The sequence below is a fragment of the Notamacropus eugenii genome, chromosome 4 (assembly GCF_028372415.1).
Source record: "Notamacropus eugenii isolate mMacEug1 chromosome 4, mMacEug1.pri_v2, whole genome shotgun sequence".
NCBI classification, from domain to species: domain Eukaryota; kingdom Metazoa; phylum Chordata; class Mammalia; order Diprotodontia; family Macropodidae; genus Notamacropus; species Notamacropus eugenii.
The window spans coordinates 175,277,364-175,301,565 of NC_092875.1; the positions used below are offsets into that span (position 1 = coordinate 175,277,364).

General features: G+C 39.2%; 1 protein-coding gene across 10 annotated transcripts in view; it reads left to right on the forward strand.

The window, feature by feature from the left end:
* The window catches only part of FARS2 (phenylalanyl-tRNA synthetase 2, mitochondrial), a 643,321-nt gene that overhangs the window by 39,146 nt on the left and 579,973 nt on the right, over nucleotides 1-24,202 (forward strand). The window contains exon 1 of one of the 10 annotated variants that reach the window (XM_072603725.1): nucleotides 6,959-6,980. The exons of the other annotated variants lie outside the window; for them this stretch is intronic. The gene's annotated coding sequence lies outside the window, so the exon portion shown is untranslated. Of the gene's footprint in view, nucleotides 1-6,958; nucleotides 6,981-24,202 lie in introns of those variants that run through there. 10 annotated transcript variants of the gene reach the window in all.

Here is a 24,202-nt window from a genome sequence, read left to right on the forward strand (position 1 = left end):
CTGAGAGGTGGTCATGAAACTACTTTTTGAACACTTGTTAAAGGAAACTCATGACTTTAGAGAGTCTTTCACAAATCCATGGGGCCTTTTGCTGAATGGAGGTTCTTTCTTAAAGTGAATGAAAACTGCTTTTCTCTGTACCCACACATTACTATTAGTTCTGCCTGTAGACCTGTTATACTCTTTAGAGATTAGAAAATATCTGTTAACATGACTGTTAAGGAAGTGTTTTGCATGATTATACATATATAACCTGTATTGAATTGCTGACCTTCCCTGTGGAAGTGGGTGGGGAGGGAGGAAGGGAGAGAGTTTGGAACTCAAAGTTTTAAAAATGAATGTTAAAAATTGTTTTTACATGCAACTGGGAAAATAAGACATACCGGCAATGGGGTATAGAAATCTATCTTGCTCTGCAAGAAAATAGAAGTGAAGGTGAAAGGTGTCGGGGGGAGGTGATAGAAGGGAGGGCCAATTGAGGGAAGGGGTAATCAGAATGCATGCTGCCTTGGGGTAGAGAAGGGGAAAGATGGGGAGAAAATTTGAAACTCAAAATCTTGGGGAAGTGTCTGTTGAAAACTAAAAATAAATAAATTAATTTAAAAAATACGTCTGTTAAATCTCACATCTGTTAAATCTCTTCCTTCCTTCCTTCCTTCCTTCCTTCCTTCCTTCCTTCCTTCCTTCCTTCCTTCCTTCCTTCCTTCTTTCCTTCCTTCCTTCCTTCCTCCCTCCCTCCCTCCCTCCCTCCCTCCCTCCCTCCCTCCCTCCCTTCCTTCCTTCCTTCCTTCCTTCCTTCCTTCCTTCCTTCCTTCCTTCCTTCCTTCCTTCCTCCCTTCCTTCCTTCCTTCCTCCCTTCCTCTCTCCCTCCCTTCTTTCCTCTCTTTTTCTCCCTCCTACCTCCCTTTGTCCAGTTTTTCATCTTCAGGTTAAATACGTGTAACTTTTTCAGCTGTACCTCATATGGCATGTTTTAACAGATATACTGCCATGTTTAAAATGTAGGCCCTTGAATTGAATATGACACATTGTGTGTGTATATATATATCCTTGTATATCTTCATTCATAGAAAAATGTTTCCACCAATTTATGCTTCCTATCCCCAAAAGAATTGTTACTTTTCCCTTGTTTTCAAACATAAGTATGTGATCTGGTTTACTATTTAGTCAGCCTGTACAGCACATTATAAAAAGCATATTCTTCTCATCAGAAAAATTAATTTTTTACCTATTCTTTTCTGTTATGTGTATGTATGGTATACATATATATATTTATGGGTTTTACGCTTTAAATAATTAATCTAGAAATTATTTTTGATAGCATAATTTAGACTATTTTAGACTGCTACAGGTTTCCTTTTATGCCCTTTACTACCTTTCATCTCTGAGGACATAAAATAGCTAGAACCTGTCAGACTTAACTAGGGAAAGGAGTTGTATCCATGATCTCTGGATCTGATCCTTTTTACAGAAGAAACAACACTGGCCCATCACTTAACTGATGGTCTCTGAGCAAAGGTGCTTTTTACTTGTTAAGCCCTGACAAAGAGAGTAGGGAAGAGAGTCTGGATGATGACTCTGACTTTCTTGGACAGGAATGTTGTACTCATCTTTCATTGTTGATGTAGCAAAGGATAAGTAAATTCTTGAAACTGGCAAAATCTCCTTAAAAAAACACATGTGCTTCTGAAATGGAGCCATGATGACAGAGTAAAGACAGGGACTTGCCTGACTTTTCCCCCAACCCCCCCCAAACAATACCTTTAAAAAATGACTCTAAACAAATTCTAGAGTAGCAGAACCTATAAAAAGACAGAGTGAGAAAAATTTCCAGCCCAAGACAACTTGGAATGTTGTCAGGAAAAGTGTCTTGTACCCGGGTGAGTGAGGAGTGCATTCTAGCGCAGGCCATGCCAGGGCAGACCAGGACCCAGCAAACCCAGAACAGGCCTCGGGATGATTGAATCACTGGCAGCAGTGGTGATTTCCAGACCTTTCAGCCCACAGGTGCCAAAGACAACTTAGATGATCAGCAGGAATATCTGTTGGACCTGGATGAGAGAGGAGCGCAATCCAGCACAGGTAGCACCAGCGCAACCCCTGTCCCAGGAAACTAGGAGCACGCCTTGGTAGTGACTGAATCAGCAGCAGCAGGGGCAGTGACTGCTTCTGGATAGTAAAGGGGAGGGGCGGCGATGTTGAACAATTGGTCAGATGGAGATTACAGAGGGCTTTTTGCTAGCACTGATACAGGACCCTGTTGCTTTGCCTATACTGGATTCTGGTCACAGTTCTGGGTGGTAGTCCCAAGGGAAGGAAGAGCACCAACATAGCAGAGCTTGCAGCCACAGCGGAAAAGGGACCCTCCTCACAGTTCCAGGGTAGAAAAGAGTGCTTGTGGTCATTCACAGACCAGAGCACAGGCCAGGAGAGTAGTAAACTCCTTTCCTTAGATCACACAACCTTGGAAGAACTGAAAACTTACGGGCTCCTAGAAGTATCTCTGAAAACAGTTGCACAAAACCCTTAAAGCTTGGAACGTTTCACCTTTCGAGCATTCTTGATGAAAAAACCAGAGTGGAATAGAAAATTTGACTTTCGAACTCACGAGAAGCATAAATAGGTAAATAGGAAGAGGAAATCATAAGGCACTTAATAAGTTTAAAATGTTTACATTCCTATATGGGGAGATATTTGTACCTCATAAGACCTTTCTCATTTTTAGGGTGGTTAGAAGGAGCATGTATAGACAGAGGGCACAGGTGTGAGTTGGATATGAAGGGATGATATCTAAAAAATAAAATAGAGGAATGTACTGGGAGAAAGGGAAAGGTAAAATGGGGTAAATTATCTCACATAAAAGAGGCAAGAAAAAGCTTTTGTAGTGGAGGGGAAGAGGAGTTGGTGAAGGGGAGTGAGTGAACATCAAAACTGGCTCAAAGAAGGAATAACATACATACTCATTTGGATATAGAAATCTATCTTATTCTTCAGGAAAGTAGAATGGGAGGGAGATAAGTGGAGGGGGTGGTGATAGAAGTAAGGGCAGATTGGGGGAGGGGATAGTCAGATGCAAAACGCTTTTGAGGAGGAACAGGGTGAAAGGACAGAGAGAACAGAATAAATGGGGAGGGGGAATAGGATAGTGGGAAATACAGTTAGCAATAGTAACAGTGAAAAAAATTTTGAAGCAAGTCTCTCTGATAAAGGCCTCATTTCCCAAACATATAGAGGACTGAATGAAATTTATAAAAATAAGAACCATTCCTCAGTTGATAAATGATCAAAAGATATAATCAGTTTTCTGATGAAGTAATTAAAGCTATCTATAGCCATTTGAAAAAATTGTTTTAATTTACTTTTGATTGGAGAAATGCAAATTAAAGCAATTTTGAGGTACTTCCCCACACCTAGTAGATTGGCTAATGGGACAAAAAGGTAAATGAAAAGTGTTGGAGGGGATATGGAAAAATGAGACATTGATGCATTGTTGTCAGTGTTGTGAACTGATTGAACCATTCCATAGAGCAATTTGGAATTACGTCCAAAGGGAAATACTAGGTCTGTATCCCCAAAGAGATAAAAAACAAAATGGAAAAAGACCTATATACACATAAATATATATAGCAGCTCGTTTCTGGGAATAAAGAACTTTGAAGGACTTATGACAAAAAAATCACTTCATCCTCAGAGATAGAAATGATGGTGTCTGAATTCAGATTAAGGCATACTTTTTTTTTAAACTTTATTTTTCTTGAGTTTTTTTGTCTATTTTTTTTTAAAACATCACTATTAAGGATATGTTTTGCATAACTAAACATGCATAACCTATATTGAATTTCTTGCTTTCTCATTAAGGGGTGGGATAGGGAAAGAGGAAGGGAGAGAATTTGGAAGTCAAAGTTTTAAAAACAAATGTTAAGAATTGTTTTTTCATGTAACTGGGGAAAAATAAAATACTGAATAAATACATTTTAAAAAAAAGAACATATAGGAATGTATGTGTAGAGCCTATATCAGATTGCATGCCATCTTGGGGAGGGGGAGAAAATTTAAAACTTATAGAAGTGAATTTTGAAAACTAAAAATAAATAAATTACCTTAAAAAAGAAAGAACATGACTAGATTGGACTACATGACATCTAAGCTTCCTTCCACTCTTAAATGTGCTAGCTCTAATGCCATGACCATGCTGTCTTTCACTAATTGATTTATAGTTTGATAATACAAAGGAAAGAATTAAATTATTTTAAAAATGCACCTGTTGAAGAAAGGAAGGAAGATAGGGTAGTTATGAAGGAAGGCAAGATGGCCAGCAAATGGCAACATGAGGGCTTTATGGAAAACAGGTATTAGAGAGTAATGGGGATTTTTAAAAAATCCACGTTGTCCACATTGCTCCAACCAAACAGTAGATCCCAGTGATTTTAATGCTGTCATATTCAATGGATATGATATAATTCATTGCTTTGTTGCATCATACTGTAGTGGATACATGACTGTTACTTATTTGCTTAGTGACTGGCATTGATGGTTTCTAATGTGATGCTGTATTTTCAGCCCTGGAAATTTTGCCTTTTAAATAAAAAAAAAACACTTCAATATTTATTAGTGTAGATAAGTCAAAATGTTGCAAGGGGACACTGTGTGAGAGGTCTGTCCTGCCTGTTGTGTGGGATTGTGGTGTAGTTTGAAGGGAAGCAGCATAGACATCTCCATACTCTTCTCCCCCACCCTTCTTCAAGGGAGACTTATTTCCTTCCAGGAGGAGGAGCAGGAAGCTGGGACCAGAGAGAAGGGTTACTGGGCTAGAATTAAATCTCTACTCAGAGACAAGCTAACAGTCCATAATTGTATCTGTCTGCTCCCTTAAATAGTATTAGTCCAGCCTAGGGGATATGATCAGGTTTAGTCTAACTTCTGATTGCTGTGTCATTATTGTGCAGAAAGGACACTCCAAGCTCTTCATCCAAAGTTTAGATCTCTTCCACCCTTAATATCAGTTCTACAGAGAACATATATATTGGATAGTAAAGAAATCCATTTATGCAAATTGTAGCAAAGCAAAACAGAAGTCAAAATGTATATGTAGGAAGATATATGCCAGACAATAGAGTGAAGCTTTCCCATGGGGAGTAAGATAACTCAACTCAACCAGGAGATATTGTTTGAAATTCCATCTAGTGGGTAACTCCACAGTCTCTAGTGTAGCAAGCTGGGAATAGAGACATATTAGAGAACTCCTCTCATGTGTCTTCCTAGTCTTTTCCTTCAGCAACCTGAAGTAGAGTGGGCATTTTCCATCTTCCTTCTTGAAGTCGGAAGCCAGAAGTGCCCCAAGCGACTCAGATCCTGAAGAAAACTGAAAAAGAAAAATGAAGACTGGAGTTTTCCCACTCTTGCCAGCTCTGTGTCATCTATCAGGAAGGGTATTCGTCCCCACCAGGGAGGAAAGAGCTGTATACTAATGGGCTTGGGACTGGGGCTACTTTGCTGACTTTGAGCCCAAGATATTCTTTAAATCATCTTCCTTCTCTGACAGCCTTCTTTTCCAAGTGGTTAAATTTTAATTATATTGAACTCTAGAGTCAGCAAATATTAATGCTCATTTTGTTCCAGGCACAGTGTTTTATGCTGGGGAGACAGAAAATTTTTAAAAGTTTCTGTTCTCAAGGAGCTCCCAGTGTATGGTGGGAGACAACATGCAAATCACTCTGTATGATCCAACTTTACATAAAATAAATTTGAAATAATTAACTGAGGGAGAGCAGGAGAATTAAGGAGGATTGGGAAAGGCTTCCTATAAAAAGTGAGATTGTAGCTGGGATTTGAAGAAAGCCAGAGAAACCAGAAGGCAGAAATAAGGAGTGAGCTGATTCCAGGTGTGGAGGGACAGATAGTGAAAATCCTCAGATTCAGGAGATGAAGTGTCTAGTTTAGGCCGTTGTCATTAGCATACCCAAGATAGTTACAAGACTTTTCTTCAGAATCATTTGTAGTAAGAGATGAGAGAGAGGCATGCAATGAGCAGAGCAGATTTCCATTACTGCCCCTACTCTGGTTCTTCCAGCCTTCCACTGAGGTGTCTTTATATGTAGTTGAGTCATTTTCTACCTAGTATTTTCACTTCCCCTTAACACTCTTAATGATTCCTTTTCCTGACACTGGGGAAGGGGTAGACGCTGAGTCTTTTAGTGACTTATTTTCATAATCCTTCCCTCACTGCAGAGTTTATCTGATTATGTGAACTTAGGGAGAAGGGATCATCTTTTCTCTCCTGGTCGTCTTCCCTGTGGGGTCGATCCTTCACCTGGAAGATGGTCACCTCCCTGAGAGCCAGTGTGGCTTCAGAAAGGGCCAAGGAAAGGTGTTTGCTGACTGACAACTTCAGGAGAAATGCCAGGAGCAGAAGAGAGGTCTGTACACAACATTTGTAGATCTGACCAAGGCCTTTGACACTGTTAGTTGTGTGGGCTTACGGAAAATTATGTCAAAATTTGTTTGCCCAGAGAAGTTCATCAGTATTGTACATCAGTTACATGATGGCATATTTGCCTGAGCCCTGGATAGTGGACAATGCTCTTGTGCCTTCCCAGTCACTAATGGAGTGAAACAGGGCTGTGTGCTTGCTCCCATGCTTTTTAGCATGATGTTTTCAGCCATGCTGACAAATGCTTTCAGTGAGGATGAACACGGCATCAAGATCAACTACTGTACTGATGGTAAGTTCTTCAGTTTGAAAAGGCTACAAGCCAAGACCAAAGTGGAATGAGTGTTGGTGCATGATTTTCTATTTGCAGATGATTGTGCACTCAGTGCAGCCTCTGAAGCTGAGATGCAACAAAGTATGGATCAATTCTCTGCTACCTGTGATATTTTTGGCCTAATAATGAACACCAAGGTGCTCCATCAGCCGTCACCACAGTATCCATATGTGGAACCATTAGTTACACCAAATGGAGAAATTTTGAATGCTGTGGGTAAGTTCACTACCTTGGTAGTGTACTTTCCAGGGATGTACACATTGACAATGAGGTTGTCAGAGCTAGCTCAGTGTTTGAGAGACTGAAGAAAAGTTTGGGAGAGAAGATGTATTAGACTGACTACCAAATTGAAGTTTTACAGAGCTGTTGTGCTGATCTCATTGTTACATGCTTGTGAAACATGGACAGTCTACCAGTGCCATGCTCAGGAAACTGAATTGCTTCCATTTGAACTGTTTTAGAAAGATTCTGAGGATCACCTGGCAGGATAAGGTACCAGACACTGAAATCCTTGCTTGAGCTGAACTGCCAAGTATTCAAACTATGCTTCAGAGAGCACAACTCTGATGGGCCGGCCATATTGTTCGAATGCAAAATGTACACTTGACAAAACGACTGTTTTATGTAGAACTTGCATGGGGCAGGAGATCACATGGAGACCAGAAGAAGCAATACAAGGACACTCTCGAGGTCTCTCTCAAGAATTTTGGAAGTTTGGATTCCATCAAAGGGCCACACTTGAGAACCTAGAGGGCCACATGTGGCCTTAAGCCACAAATTCCCCGCGCCCCCCCCCCACAGCCTAGATGAACTCTAATCCGCCTCAGAATTGTAAATGCTGTGCTCCCAGAACAATATATAATGAATTTTTCTGACACTGATGGGATGAGAGGCCTCAGCCAATCAGTGCTCACCACTGGCATGTCCACATCAGAAAGGGTGCTGTGCTCTTTGAGCAGAGCAGAATTGAGCAGCACAAAGTAAACGCAGATTGTGCAAATTTGGGATATCCTCCCCAAATATTCACACGGACTATCTGTGCCTAACCTGTGGTAGAGCATTCCAAGCTCATATTGGTCTGATCAGCCACAGTGGGACACACTGAAATTTCACTTTATCGTGGTGATGTCATTTTGGATACAACCAACCAACCAACTTGAAAGCAGAAAATACCTCTGAAATTTAGATATATTCTCTGTATACTTAATTACATACATGCTGCCTCCACTGTTAGAATTTAAAATCTTTGAGGGCAGGGACTATTTCATTCTTTCTCTGTATTCTCAGTGCTTAGTACCATTCTTGGCACTTAGTAGATGCTTAATAAATACTTATCAATTGATTGATATAACCATTTGGCTATTTTTATACACAGATTCGAAAGCAAGCTTCCCCTTGACAAAAAAAAGTATCTGCAGTAGGGAAGAGACTCTTCTTGGTATGGGATGGAAGTTAATTCCAGCTTCAAAGGATTAGGTTAGTAATAAGTAGGCTCAGTGGTTGCTCCAGACTTTACATGGGTTGGGTGATTCATCATTGTCTTTATAACAGATGGAAGCTGAGGCCTCTCATCCCATCAGTGTCAGAAGAATTCATTGTATATTGTTCTGGGAGCACAGGATTTACAATTCTGAGGTGGATTATCTAGGTTCATCTAGGCTGTATGTGTGGGGGTGGAACTTGTGGCTTCAAGGCCACATGTGGCCCTCTAGGTCCTCAAGTGCGGCCCTTTGACTGAATCCAAACTTCACAGAACAAATCCACTTAAATAAAAAGATTTGTTCTGTAAAACTTGGTCTCAGTTAAAAGGCCACACCCAAGGACCTGCAAGGTTACTTGTGGCCTTGGGGCCCAGGGTTCCCCATTCTTGGTAGGCCAACCCCTTTCTTTCATAGAAATGGAAACAGAGCAAAAAGAGAAAATAACTTGCCTGGCTACACAAATTCTGTGACTTGAAAACCATTACTCTTACCATGGTACATTGCCTTTGGCTAATTCAAAGTTAATGAAATTTTGTTTCTTGTTAATTCTCTATGAATTTTAGAAAAGGAATCTATCTACATGATCATAATTCACTTCACAGGCTACTGGGGATTTACTCATTTTACCCTGCAATCCCTTTGCTATTTCATTGTAGACCAGTGATGTCAAACTGAAATAGACAGTAGGTTGCTGAACTGTATGTGAGGATCTCTGTGGACTACATGTAGACTTAGAAAACCAAATATTAGTGTTATCCATATTTTATTGTATTTTTATTTATTTTGTTAATATTTCCCAATTGCATTTCAATCTAGTTCTGACCATCAAATGTAAGCCAAGGTCATTAGGCCTCATATTTGACACCTTTGTTTTAGACCCTCCCCCTTCTGCCAGTGTTAAGTTACTATCTTCTTTTTCCCATCACTCTACTTTTCCTCTTCTGTCTTTTTGCCTTTTTTGCCCTCTGACTCTGCCTCAACTTTACATGTGTTCTACTTATCAGTGAGCATCACTGAGTTCAAGGGTGTTTTAAATTATATGGTGGAGAGCTGGCATGAATCCAGGAAGAGCCAGCTTTAAATTCTACCTCTCTAAACTAAACTCTCGTTGTTCTAGGCAGTTCTGGGACTAAAAGATTCAGAGAAGGTACAGACCTTGTATTGATGGAATTCCTCATCCCTCACCAAAGATATCTCAGATCTGTTCCTGTTCCCTATTCCTATTGACAGTGTTATAGTTAAGAGTTACAAGATGGAGAGTTTTCTTCTGACAGTGTTCCTCCAAGTGGGATAAGCCCAGTGACTGTTGTATCCTGCCTAACCATCTGTTGTCTCTGGCTTTAATGTCTTCTCTCATTTTCTGGTTTCTACTGCTTTGGGGCAGTTTTTGTTAGCACTAGAGGTGCCCAGTTGTGAGGAAAATGTTTAATCTCCTTAGGCTCTTGGATCATCTCCCCAATTTCATTTTCTCTCTTTATTGAGATTGATGATGACCAAATTCAAATTTATTAGATTGAAATGTACAAAATCTAAACAGCTAGTGTAAGCTGTTCTTCTTCTCCCACTTTGAAATGTCAGTAGAAGTGTTGACTAGGAAGGAGAACTGAATGGTAAATTTTGAGATGTTTAACCATATTTTCCCATTCTTGAATTTAGAGTGGAGCAAATGCCATTTAATTCCAATAAATAATATCTTGCCTTTATAAATCACTTAAAATTTGGTAGATAATGAGGAAAACACATTAATATTGCGCTTTTTAACGATATTTGAACTATGATTGCATTGGTGTATGGGGCGCTTTGGATGAAGAACTGTCTCTACCCATGCAGATCCACATCTCCTCTACAATTTTAGAGAGCGGCCTAGGGACACTGGGAGGTTGCATGGTTTGCCCAGATAGGGTACTACAGCCAGGATATATTGAGGTGAGATTTGAACCCAGATTTTCCTTCTTTTGAGGCCACTTTTATACATTGTACCATGAGAGCTTTAAGTACTAGTAGAAAGTATACTGTATTACTACAATTCAAGGTACTGTTATCATTCATTAAAAGTAAAATCTTCAATCATTTGTATTTCTTTTCTCATTAAGTTAACCTCTTCAGTTGGAAAAAGTCCCATCTCTCTTTTGATTATGTCTTAAGATAATGAAGTAACTGTTTATAAAAATCCCCTCTTCTGCGATCCATTGTCTCTGGCTTTAACGTCTTCTCTCGTTTTCCTGTTTCCACATGGTGAGCATTTAGGGCAGTTTTTCTGAGCATAAGAACTGTCCGATTGTGAGGAAAATGTTTAGTTTTCCTTGAGAGATATTGATGCTGATTCTCCCACCTCCCAGAACTAAATATTGAATACATTTAATGAAAGATAGAATCCACTTAAAAATGTTTTAGAAACATAACTGGGCAACCTGATTTCATTATGAAGATTTTAGATAAATATTTGGTAATTTAGAATATTGCCAAATCAATATTTAAGGACCAAGGAGAGGGGGAAAAATCCCTCCCCAATTACCATGTACCATGGTACCTTTATTTTAGAAACCCTTGGTAAAAGATAGCTTAGGAACCCAGAATATTGTATTTTCAAATATTAGCTTGTCATTGATATTTCAGCACTGCAAGAGTTTGAATTTTTCTAGCAGCTTCTGACCACAGTGAAGTGACTGTGCCAGCTGAAGGTCGAGAATATGATTGATTGGGTGATTATGGCTCCTTTTAAAACAAATTGGAGGTGGCAGGTTTGCCAGAGGCAAGAAGTCCTACATGGGGATGAATCTCATCAGCATATAAAACTTGTTAGATCATCAAAAAGAAATTTAGTGTGCTTTTTTTTTCTAACCAAGAAATTGATCTCCTTAGGAAATACCTTAATGTCCATGATGTTTAGTGCCCTTTTCTGCACAGTTATCCATAACAAGTAATGTCAGAGGTTGTGTCTGGTGTTTAGTTTAGGGAATGATGCCCTCGATGACAACTGATGGGAAAAGTATTGATCAATTTCACACCCAGGAGTTAGGCCTGCCTTGTGCTGGGGTTTCAGAATGTGTGGATATACGGATTTGTGATTGGTCTTTGTGTTTTGTGCTTGATTTTGACTTAAGTTCTTAAGCGGTTTTCCTCTAGGTACAGCAGGATGGTTCTGTTCTTGCTGTGCCTCCTCTTCTCTGTTTGACGTTTTTTCCCCCTAAATCATTAAGCCATCTCTTCTCTATCTTAAACATATTGGTCATCTCTTCTTAACTTTCCTGTTAAGAAACTTGCAGCAAACAACATAAAGTTCTTCCATCTCATTGAAAGTAAAAAATGTTCTACATCCTTTTACACAAGTCAGCCAAGTTTTCTATAAAGTGAAGATAGATCATGAACTCTTCAAGAGAAGCAGTGTAAAGGATGATATCAGATACATGATTGAGAAAGACCGTGAGTGGCTTGTTCCTGAACCACTAATGAGCATAGACATCCCAATTGCTCTACCAGCAGCATCCATGTAGTATCCAGAACACTAGAGGAAAGTCTCCAGCCCAGTAGGAGGTAGACCCTCTGAGGAAGGCCTACAGAATTCACAGGACAGGTAGTGAAGTTGCTGTCTTTTGTTGTTGCTCTCGTTGGATGTTGTACCCACACTGATGAGATTCCAGATCATGAGAACAAAAGATAATATGTTGAGAATTAGAAGGGATCTTGATGGTCCCTTAGTCCAACCTTTTAATTTTATAGATGAGGAAACTGAGACCCTCAGAGAGAGGAAGTTAGTTGCCTGTGATCACACAGATAGTAGCTGCAAAGCCAGAATTCTCTATCCAGGTATCCAGGTGAAAGCATGATGAGACAATGTTTATCAAGAGGTGAAGGAGTATAGTGTACTTGAGCTGGCACCACTAATGCTGTCACTTACCTTCAGGGGACACGAATGAATCTTCTTAGTAAATGTGAGCTCTAGGTCTTGACCTTATTTTCAGCAAGAACAAGGAGGGAGTGGAAAAGAGGTATCAAGGAAAAGAAGCCATTTTAGAAGAGTGGTAGAGCTAAAATGGTGATCATCCCTTTCACTAGAGAGAAGAATCATTTCAGATGCCTTCTATTTTTATGTTTTTGTTTTTGTTTTTGTTTTTTGGTGTAAACCCTTAAAAATTTAGAGGTATTTTGGCCCTGAGCTACAAAATTATTTGGTAAAAAAAAATAATCCTGGTTGTGACAGAAATAAAATGGAAGTATAATCAAATCTACTCCATCATAAAGTAAAACACTTAGAGTCTATATTTCCATTTTTCTTTTTCTTCCAAAAGGAAAAAATGTATCCTCCCATTTTAGGGAAAAGAATAGTTTTAGTTTAGTAAGATGGCCCTTGTGACGCAGATATTCTGTTCATTTATAGTAAGAAATTTTTCTTTCATCTCTTCTAGTAGGCTCATCTAATCTAAAGAGCTTTCATAGTCTCACAGTTGGAAGAGTCCACAGAGGCTGTCTGGGGCAACCTAAATCTAAATCAAGACTCCTTCTTCAACATCACCAACAACTGCTTCACCAGGCATGGAGCCAGAAATATTAAGACCTCTAACTTTATTGTGTATACATGTCAATTTATTCTCCTTGTGACTCCAGAATTTTGGTCTGAATTTTTTGCCACCATCACCATGAGTTCCTCAGTATTTGGTAAAGGAGGTCTATATCAGTGCTGTCGTATATAATCACTGGAAACTAGAAGGTAGAGTTAGCCAACCTACTAACCTAATCTGTGGCTAGCATGTTTATACATCTCTCTTCCCTCATTCCCCTATCTTGACTTGTATATAGTATTGTTGTCTCTCAAGACAAAGACCTTCTTGCACTATGTCTTCCAGTACTCTTGTCTTGATCAATTTAGGCCTACCATTTTCTGGTGGCTTTTCTCTAACTATCCTTTATATATTGCTTACAGGAATTCTCCCGGTCGATGCTAAACAAACTTTCCTTCAGCCTCCTTCTTCTCTTTTCACACTTTTTCTATCTTGTTTGCAGAGAAACTTGGATGTCTCCAGAACACACAGCATCCCAGGATACTTCTGTGCTGTTCCTTCTCTCATGTCCCCTAGCTTACTGGGAGGAGGAGGAGGAGGAATGTGCATTTGCCTTGTTCCTAACTGTCACTTTTATATGCTCCCTTTAGAAATTACCCCCATGCCCTCTGTTTTTATTTTTTTATTCTCTCTCTTCCTCTCCTTCCTCCACTCTCTTAGCTGAGAACCTTGCCTCATATTTTACAGATAAAATTGATCCCATTCACTGTGAGCTTCCCCTTCACCCTTCTTTGGTGCCTTATTCCACGATCTCTTCATTCTTCCCTGTCTCATATGGAGAGGTGACCTTACTCCTTACCAAGGCCCACTTCTCCACTTGCCCAAGCAATCCTAGTCCATCCTTTTTCCTCTCCTCCTCTCTCATCCCCACCACAGCACTCATTTTAAATTTCACTTCATTTTGTCTACTGCCTACAAATATTCCCATGCCTACTCTCTCCTCAAAAAACCCTCACTCAGCCCTTCTGTCCCTGCTGGCTATCATCCTATATGTCTTCTGCCCTTTGTGATTAAACTCTTTGAAATAGGTGCCTCTACTTTCTTTACTCTCACTTCTTAACCCCTTATAATCCAACTTCTGACTTTATCATTCTACTGAAACTAAAGTTATCAATGATCTCTGCAGCCTTTGACAATGTTGATCACCCTTTTCTCCTTATAGGTGTAATAGCTTGCTGATGGGTCTGCTTGCTTCACTCCGCTACCCAGTCCAATCCATCCTTACCCAGCAAAGTGATTTCTCAGAAATGCTGGTCTGATCATGTCACTCACACACACCCTCCCATCTCCCAACTCAGTAATTTCCACTGGTTCCTTTTTGCTTCCAAGATCAGGTACAAAATGCTCTGTTTGACCTTTTGAGTTCTTCATAACCTAGCCCTCTTATACCTTAACAGTCTTCTTACACCTTATTCCCTGAGATGTACTTTTCTCCCAGTGACACTAACCTCCTAGCTGTTCCATGAATAAGACACTCCATCTCTTAACTCTGAATATTTTTTCTGGCTGTCCTCCCATTCCTGGAATGCTCTCCCTCCTCATCTGTACCTGCTAGCTTCCCTGGCTTCTTTCAAGACCAAGCTGATATACCATCTTCTACAGGAAGTCTTTTCTAAACTCTTTTAATTCTAATACCTTCTCTCTTTTAATTATTTTGTATTTTTCCTGTTTGCACGTTGTGTGTATATTTCTTTGCTTGTTGTCTCTCCCATTAGATTGTGAACTCCTTACTTCTTGTGGGCAGCCCCTTTTTGTATCCGCAGTGTGTAGCAGCGTGCTTTACACATAGTAGGTACTTAATAAATGTTTATTGACTGACCCTTGAAGACTAGGATTCTGAAGGGACCTCTATTTCTTCTACCTTTTTGACTCCCAGCTACATGTGGTATTAAGAAAAACTATGCCGATGGTACTTAGAATTACTGAAGTATATTTTATAAACCATTTTAAGTTCATACTTATTGTAGGATCATAGGCTTAAGGTTTGAAGGGTCCTGAATGTTAGTTTAGTCAGCTGTTCTCATCTAATCTGAAATGAGTCTTTCTGATATATAACACCAGTTATATTTTTCTTATAATAAAAAACTTTTAGTGACTCTCCATTGCCTCCTAAATAAAGGCCAGAAATCCAATGCCTGACCTTCAAGAACCTCTATGATCTGGCCTCAGTCTGTTTTTTTAGATTGCTTGCTGCTTGGTTTCCCTGCCATAGATGAATACTTGTAATTGTTTATCAGGGTGCCTGGCACATAGTAGGTGCTTCATACGTGTTTGTTTTCTTCTCCCCACCTTTCACTCCTATTCATTTTCCACTCAGCTGTCAGACTGATCTTCCTGAAGCAGAGGTCTGACTTAATGAACTTTGGTGCTCCCCCTCACCTCTAGAATCAAAGGTAAAGCCCTCCGTGTGACTTTGGAAGCCCTTCGTTCTTGGGCCCCTTCCTGCCTTTTCAGGCTGCTCACACTCTCTCCCCCAACCACATACACTGACTTCCAGTGTCATGGGCTATCTTGATATTCCTCACCCAAGGAATTCCGTCTCTGATGGGAATTGTCACTGGCTCTCTCCTCTGGCTGGAATGTTTTCCCTTCTCCTCTCTGCCTCCTGGCTTCCCTCATATCCCAGCTAAAATCATGCCTTCTACAAGAAGGGTTTCCTTGTCTTCTCTAATCTGGGTGCCTTCTCTCTGAGATGGTCTCCTGTTCATTCTCTTTCTCTCTGGTTTGTATGAGCTTCTTTTCATGTTCCCTCCCCCATTAGACCCAGAGCTCTTTGAGAGCAGGAACTGTTTTTTGCCTTTCTTTGTATTCTCAGAACTTAGCACAGTGCTTGACACATAGTAGGTGTTCAGTTAATGCCAGTTGTCTTTGAATTTTCACTTGGGCACTTCATATACTTTATGCTCCCAGCAAATTGTACCACTTGTCATCCTAACTTGCCTATGACATTGACTCTGCCTCTTCTCCTTTTCTACCTGTAGAAATCCTATCTATCCTTCAAGGTCCATCTGATTTTATTATTAATGGTAATGGCAGTGTCAAGCCACTATTATTATTGTCCTACATTTTAGAGCATTTTACACTGTACAAATGGTTTTTTCGTAACAGGCAATAAAATAGTATTAGCTTCATTTTATAAATGAAACAGCTGATTTAGTTGCAGAGATACAAAGTGACTTTGTGGTCATATGGGTTGTAATACTGAGACTGGAAAACAGAACTTGCTCTAAGTTCAAATCACCATCACTATTAATTATTAAAGTATATAATAATAATGATAATCACTATTTTTATTACAGTATTTTGAAAATACAACTTCCTTCATGATGCTATCTCCATCTCCCCCAGCGGAATTGATCTGTCCCTCTGAATTCCCATAGCACTTTGGATCTCTTCTGTGAACATTAGCATGTTCTCTGAAACCCCAAATCTGTTTACCTTTCTTCTCTGCTACAGCGAATTGTAAGGTTCTTCAGGACAAGGGGCCAGGCTATCTTCTTGGTATTGCTCCTGTGGGCCATCACTGACATTTTGCTGTCCAAGGCCTGTCAGTGTCTCACTTTTATCCTGCTAGTGTTACAGAGTCCAATCCAGGTGAAAAGGGTGAGGCAGTACCTTGCACTGGTGGTGCTGTAGCCTGAAGCCGCAGGAGAGACAGGGGAGTTCTTGGTGCTTTAGAAAACTCTTTTAAGATGCTGGTTCTAAAAAGAAGCTGGTGCTCCACCCCCTGGGGAGGATGGAAAGGCAAGCTCAAGCCATTCAAAAGCTAGAATTCCAAGATGACAAAATGAATTGTCATTTGCTCTCCCCTCTAACCTTTTCCAGGTCTGGACCAGCACCAAAAGTATGTGTTTCTAAATTCTTGGGCCTGTGGTAGAGTAGTTAGTTCTCAGGAAACCTCATATAGGTCTGAGTCTTTTCTAATTCAAGAAAACTTGTCTGGGGGTGTGGGGGTTGTGGGGGGGTGGGGGTGGGAATTAGAAGGCATAACAGAAAGAGCACCCATTCTGGAATCAGGAGAACCTGAAAACCTGAATTCAAATATGGCCTTAGGCAGTTACTAGCTGTGTGAGTCTGAGTAAATCACTTAACCCTGATTGTCTCCAAAAAAGAAGAAAACTTGGGCAGAATGTAGATTCACTTTGAGGGCTATAGAATGGGAATCAGGATTAGTTGAGCATATGGGGAGACAGATCTATGGGACAAAAAACCCTGGCCAGATGAATTTTTTATGTTTGGGGGCTTTGAATATTTGGTATGCTGTGCCAAACCAGGAGTCAGTACTTCAGATGCATAGTTCTCTTTCAGTTTCCTGTTTTCCATTGTTTAGAGAAACCATTTTCTTCTGGAAATACATCAAGGGGAAAAGCCCTAATTTTTTTTTAAATAAAAGACATTTTCTGTCTCTCGTCCTAGATTATTTGGTCATGAATGGTGTGCATAGAGTAAGTCCTCATTGCTCAATGTGACACTGAAACATGTCAAAATGTAAAATGAAACAACTCAGAAGTGAGAAAGTACTGAGGTGATAACATGGCTACACGTTGTGTTTTTGATGTGCCCCATTTGCAGGGATTTCTAGAACAGCTCCCTTGGGAATGGGGAGATCTCGTTTACTTTGTTTCTTTAAAATTTAGAGTTAGTTGGGAACTTAGAGATCATTTAGTTTAATCATCTCATTTTACAAGTGAAAAACTTGAGCTTTTCATGGGTCAAGTGATATGCCCAGGGTCACACAGCTAAAACTTTAATCTGTTTCTCTTAGTTCTTCTTAGTTTAAGTGCTCTTTCCACTCCATCACATTGGAGGTAGGCAGTGTTCTTCATTTTGTTATGTTTTATCTATCTGTAAATCCTTGTAACTAGACAAAACAAATTTTTGTGTGAACTTTTCCCTCCCTCTACAGATTTAGTTAAATCAGGGATTCTTAACCTGAGACCATAAATTTGTTTTTTAAAAATATTTTTATAACTATATTTCAATATAAATGGTTTCCTTTCTAATCCTATGTATTTTATTTTATACATTTAAAAACATTATTATGAAAAGGAGTGTGTAGGCATCACCAGATTGCTAAAAGGGTCTTAAGAGCCCTTTAATTAAACCCTGATAGAGATGAATTTTCATAGAGGTGAAATTATTGTTCAGAAGTATTTTTTCTGGAGAAAGGATAACAGTCCATTTGTCTTGAATTGAATCACAATTCACCTGGCTGCTTTCTCACTTCTGAATTCATTTTAATTTTGCTGCTTGACAGTGTTGGATAATGTATTTGTCAGCCTTTCTGCAGCTTGGAAAATGGCCTCCTTTGGGACCTTGGCCCCTTGGTGACCCTAGCTAAGATGCTTCCCATCTTCTCCTGTGTTTAAACATAGAGCTGTGTCCTTAAATCTCACAATTAGGCTGTCTTTTGTGTAACTCAGAATACACCTCAGAAATTCCATAGCAGAGGTTGTTGTAGTTGCAGTGGGTTTGTTGCAATTTGAAAACGCTGTATAGAAAATTAGAAGCCAAAAAAGATTGATTATTTTTGTTTTAATTACAATTTTTAAAAAAGCATTTATTAAAATAAACCATAAGTTTTTAACTTCTTTGTCTGAGTCGTGGATTTCTTTGTCAGTCTGGTGAACTTCTCACAATTATGTATCGAAATGCATTTATTAAAATATTAAAAAAGAAACACTACAACCAAATCGTTTTAGTATTGCAGATTAAGAACCCTAACCCAGACAGTGTACAGCTTCTGGAATCTGTTATAAAAGACATTTCTCCACTAGCATTAATTTGTATTTTTGTGTCACACTGTAAAAGATATGCCTGTATGCCAGTTAATAACTTTTTCCATTATCCTTTGTCTAGTGAACAACTAAGGCAAAAAAATGTGTGACTGGCTTTTCCTTCTGTGAGCAAAATGGTGCAGAGGAAAACTTTCCTGAGGACCTCCATTGGTTGTGATAATGTTTAATATAAAATTTTGGAATAATCTCTTTGTTCTCTCTGAAGCAAACTCAGAGAATGCCTCTTCCTATGTCAGCAAAAGCCAGCCAAAGCTGACTCTGCATTCCTTGGAGACCTTTAACCTATGACATATCTTGAATAATGGGTCTTTCCTTTGTATCTTATTATCTATAGACACATAACTATGTTATGGCATATTAATGGTAAAGAAAATATAGACATCTTAGGTCATAATTTCTATTGAACATTGTTTGCCCCTTCCTGTGTCAGTTATCTGTGGTGGGATTTCCTTCCTTGTCACCGAGACATATGTTTACCCAGCTTGGAATCTCAACATTTGATTGACATTACTTTGTTAATTGTCTTGTCTTACTAAATTTATGATTTGTTCAACTAGGAGAGTTCCTTTCTCACGGCAAAATGTATATAAGCCAGAAGATTTCTGCACTGGGTAGCCAGAACATTTCTGGCTCCATAATGCATTATGTAACTGTTTTCTTTAATAGGGAATTGATCAATTAATTAATTAAATCATAAAATGTATGCATTTAGCCATGTTGCCTTTTCTTAACAAAGTTTTCAGGTCAACAGTTGTTTCAAATAAAAGAAGTCATTGCCTTTGGCTTTGATAATTATGCAACAGTTGTCTCCTATGAGAAGGGTTTTCTTTATACTTTTTTTAGATTTGTTTTTTTCTAACTTAACTTTTTTTTGGAAGACAGAGTTTTCTTAGGGTGGGGCTGTTATTGAGAAGTCACAGAAAAAGAGACAGACAGGCAGACAAGGGAACTAGAGCTAGAGAAATAAATGAAAATTAGATTGCCTGTCTGCCTACCTCACTGATGAGTTTGATGGCTAAGTGCTGGGAAGAAATCTGTGCCCAAACATAAATGAAGAACAGCAGGTTTGGCATAGTTTGTGCATTTAATCACTTAAAAACCTCTACCATCATCTCCAGTCCGTTAATTAGAACCCAGCCACATGCCTGGGTATCATGGTGACAGATACTACAATGTAAGTGGATGAAACAAAACTTCATGCTTTGCTCTTCTGGTCAGTTTGTTTCTGTTTCTCCCATCGTCACTCTGGCTTTTGTCATCATGGTACCCAAGCATGGTGATGAATACAAGTCTTTAGTGTTGTCATTTTGGAAATGCAGATTGATTATTGTACGCCAGCCCATCTACTATTTTTCTGTCCCAGTACCAACAAGAGGCAGCTGTGAATTCTGCTTATCTTTCCCTGCTGTTGATTATTCCAACTCCTTCCTCAGACATTTCAGTACATGGCTCCAAATGTGAACTCGTGGACTTATTTCCTTTACACAAATTATTGTAAAGTCCTGCATGACCCCTTATAAATATCTTAAACAGATAGCACAGTTGACAGGATGTGAGGTATGCTGAGGGAATTCTTTGCCTTTATATGCTCGTAATGAAGGAAATTTACTGGGGTTAGCAGATGGGCACTGCTCATTTTTTGGCAATCATTGACAAACATTCAACACCTCCAGGTGGCTTTGCAAAAATATGTTAACAGTGTGGCACAGGTCCCAACTACATGCCTATATATATATATATATATATATGTATGTATATATGTATCAATATACATGTTTTCATGCACATAGAAATATGTCTGTGTCTATGTGTGAATATGCCTGCATACACATACCTCCCTATCTAACTCTGTATATGTATAGATAGATGCACTATATAATTGAAAGTGATGTGGTTATAAAATTCTCTCTCTTTAAAGGTGAAGATGCTGACCCTCTGGGACATGTCCGTCCTGGGAGTTGTTTTTTCCCTAACAATAGTAATGGGTTGTGCTAAATGACCTTGCTAACTAGCCTTGCTCTCCTCTTGGCAAAGAGTATATAATAGAAGTGGTTTCCTGAGGTGAAGAATACAACCCCGTGTCATGAAAAAGAGCTCCCCCTATAAAAGTAGCCAACCCATATTGATGTCACCTTTGACCTTACCGAAGTTTATGCCATCTATTTAAGTCACTTTCTCTCCGTTCTATCGTCTACTGACCTAAATTTCTCAAGACTAAAGTTCTTGGATTGTGCTTTTCCTCTGTTGCATCCCTTGCTGTCATCTCTGAGCATGGCAGTATCTATTGTGACGATTACTCTAACCCCTGACATTTCTGTTTCTCAGTTTCATTAGAGGTCATTGTACTCCAAATATGTCCAAGGTCTGGAATCTTGAGAATCTGCTCTTTGCCTGCAACCTCCCATCCTTCTGCCTCTTCCAAACCCAAAGATACTGAAGATACACTAGAAATACCATTGAACATATTTGCAGTCAGAGAAACAAGTTTCAAATCCTGATCCTGTTCCTTACTCCTTGTGTGTCTTTGTTTAAGTCATTTTATATCTCAAGGCCTCAGTTTCCTTCTTTGTAAAATGAGGGGCTTGAACTGGTTGATCTCTCGGGTCCCTTTCTCATACAAATATTCTAGTCCTAAACCTACTCTTTGTTCTTATTAGTCTCTTAATCCATAATTTTTCTCCCAGTTCATCTCTTCTTAACTGACTTTCTTTACCTCCAGACCCAGTCTAGACTTCATCCTGGATTCCTTTGTGGTTTTGCTAGATATACTGCCCTGGCATCCTTTGTTGCTCTGACCTTCTGTCTTTAATGATTTGTAAATCCCTAAACATTTGACTTCTTCCTGTCCCAAATCTAGATGATTTCATGCCTCCCTGAGGAGGCTTAGACCCTCTGATATGACCTACTTTATCCTCCCTTCCTTCAGTTCTTAGAACTGCCAGGTATTCCTACTTCTTCATAATGTCCTTTACTCTACCCAGGCCCCTGACCTCATTCCATACTCTCTACCACTCCCCTTCCACCATTGCTTTGCATACAATAGACATTTAATGTTTGTTGAATTGAAGAATTGAATTACGACCTCTTTCCTCAACGTGTTTGAAATTCTCCAAGTTTTTTTTAAAGATTATAAGGATACAAGTTATAGCTATAACTTCATATTATAACCATAAGCCTTAGAGCCAGATGGAAACTAATATTATCGAATCAAAAGATCATAGCTTTGGAGGTGAGAAGGATGTTAGACGTTAATAGAATCATAGATTTAGAACTTGAAGAGTTTTAAAGAATTAAAGGCCTTAATCTAACTCTCCCATTTTACAGTTGAGGAGACTGAGACTGAGAATACTTGAGTAAATTACCCCAGGTCATACAGCTAGTAAGTATCAGGTGAGATTTGAGTTCAGGTCTTTTTGATTCCAAGTTCAGCTCTTAATTCATTATGCTACCTATCAGCCCCATCTAATCTATCTCCTTCATTTTACAGATGGGGAAACTGAGGTTTAAAGAGGTTAAATAGGTTACTCAAGGTCATACCAGGTAGTAAATTGCAGAACCAAGGTTCTAATGCAGGTCTTCTGGGCACTTTGTACATTGTAATATAGTGTACATTTCAATCTTATTTTACATATTAAAAAAATGAAGACCCAGAAAGAATCACATAGTAAATAGCAATCCTGAGATTAAAATCCATTTTTCTAACTGCTAAGCCCATTCCATGGAGAATTTGAGAGACAGCATGACAACCCATCCTTAAAGTTTTGCAAACATGCTAGGATGGTGGCAAGTCTTATCTGCAGGGGCTTCCACAGGAACTTGAGCTCTTAGGGTTGGGATGGAGATGAAGTTAAGGGTGTGGCCCTAATGATTTTTAATTCAGATACATCAGTGGGTGGTGTTGGGTAGCTTGCCAGAGAAGGTAGTCAGATGTTCTTCTGCTAAGTCAAGAGGAAAGAACACTGGGCCAGGAATTGAGAAAATAGTGTTCTCATCCCTTTTCTCTGGCACTGACTGGTTTGTTTGAACTTGGGCAAGTTAGTTGACTTTCCTGGGCCTCAGTTTCCCCATTTGTAAAAAAAAGGTGTTTGGCACTGTGGTCTGTAAGGTCCCTTCCAACTTTTCCATTTTGTGATTTATATGAATCTAAATATTTTGACACTCCCCTTCCCCTTATGCACATCCTTTCTCATTCTGATTCTTGAGTAAAATTCCTGGCAGCTTGGTGTGATGGAGACCTTGACAAGATTTACATACATACAAGATTTAGTGCCTGTGGGCTTGGTTGTATACTTGTTTTTTTAAGCTATACAATAGTGGATGTAGTATGCATTCTGGCTCTGTATTTACTGCAATTATGTTAGGAGAAACTCTCATTATAATCCATATGCTCAAGGTAGAGATGTAAAGCTATCAAGGGAGCATTAACTCTGAGTTTCCTGACTTTCCTGGTGTGACTAAAATATAAACCTGAACATGGCATCGGCTTTTCTGTCTTTTTTTTTTTATTCATACAACATACACCTCTGGCTGTTTGGTTGGAATTCTAAAGTCAAAGGCATCAGTACTGGAGAAACTGCTCATAGAGAGTGACAGAAGAAATAGCTGAGGAAAGAATGCACAAATGAGAATTAAAATTCTGCTGGTTCTTTTAATAGCCATGTGATGTCTACCTAGGGACTTGATTGAATAGTAGATCACTGGAACCTGTTCAATCTGCAGTGGCTGGAGGCCCCTGAAAATTGATGTAAACCTAGTCAGCTGTCAGCAGTTATAGCCACTGGGTAATCAGGCTTGAAATTTATGGATATTTACATTTCAGAGGTTCCCTCCTCCCCCTTCTTCTTTCTTTAAAAACTAAACCAAACCCCATATTCCTGTAACTTTTGTCCGGGGTGTGATGGAATGCTTTTTTTATCCATGGCAGCCAGCATAGGCTGTGCCTGGGAAGGGTTCATCCTGGATTTTCCTGAGATGGTGTAAAGATTAGTTCTGCTAGAGAAAGTACCACAGGCTAGACAGTGTCTCCTGAAGTCTCTTCCATCCCTTTGATTATATGTCTCTTTCATTCCATTTCCTTTTATGCCTTCTAAACTGGCTCCACATGAGAACTCTAATGAACCATTAATTTGGGTTGATTCATTTAGCGGTTATGAACAAATAAATCATATACATAGAAATAATTATAATTTTATATCAATCCACATATATTATCCCCATAAGAAATGGCTCCATTTTAAGATCAATTAAAGCCTGCCCCTAACTCAGAATTAATAATGGCAGTTGTGTATATATACCAGTAGGAAGAAAACAAAAAACAAAAATTTACAAACTAAATAACAGGATAGTTTTTGCAATACAGAAAGAGCACTGAATTAAAGGTCGGGAGACTTTGGTTCTAGGTTTTAGACTGAGAACAGAGTTTTTGAGATTATCCTGAAAGTTAAGCCTTTTCATTTATAGACAAGAAATTCGAGGGCTAGGAGGGGCTGAGTAATTTGCCCAAGATCATGGGTAGTAGCACTATGATGGTCCTGGGTTTGGATTCAGAGGACCTGTATTTGAAGGTAGACTTTGACATTTATGAACACTAGTCTCCCTGG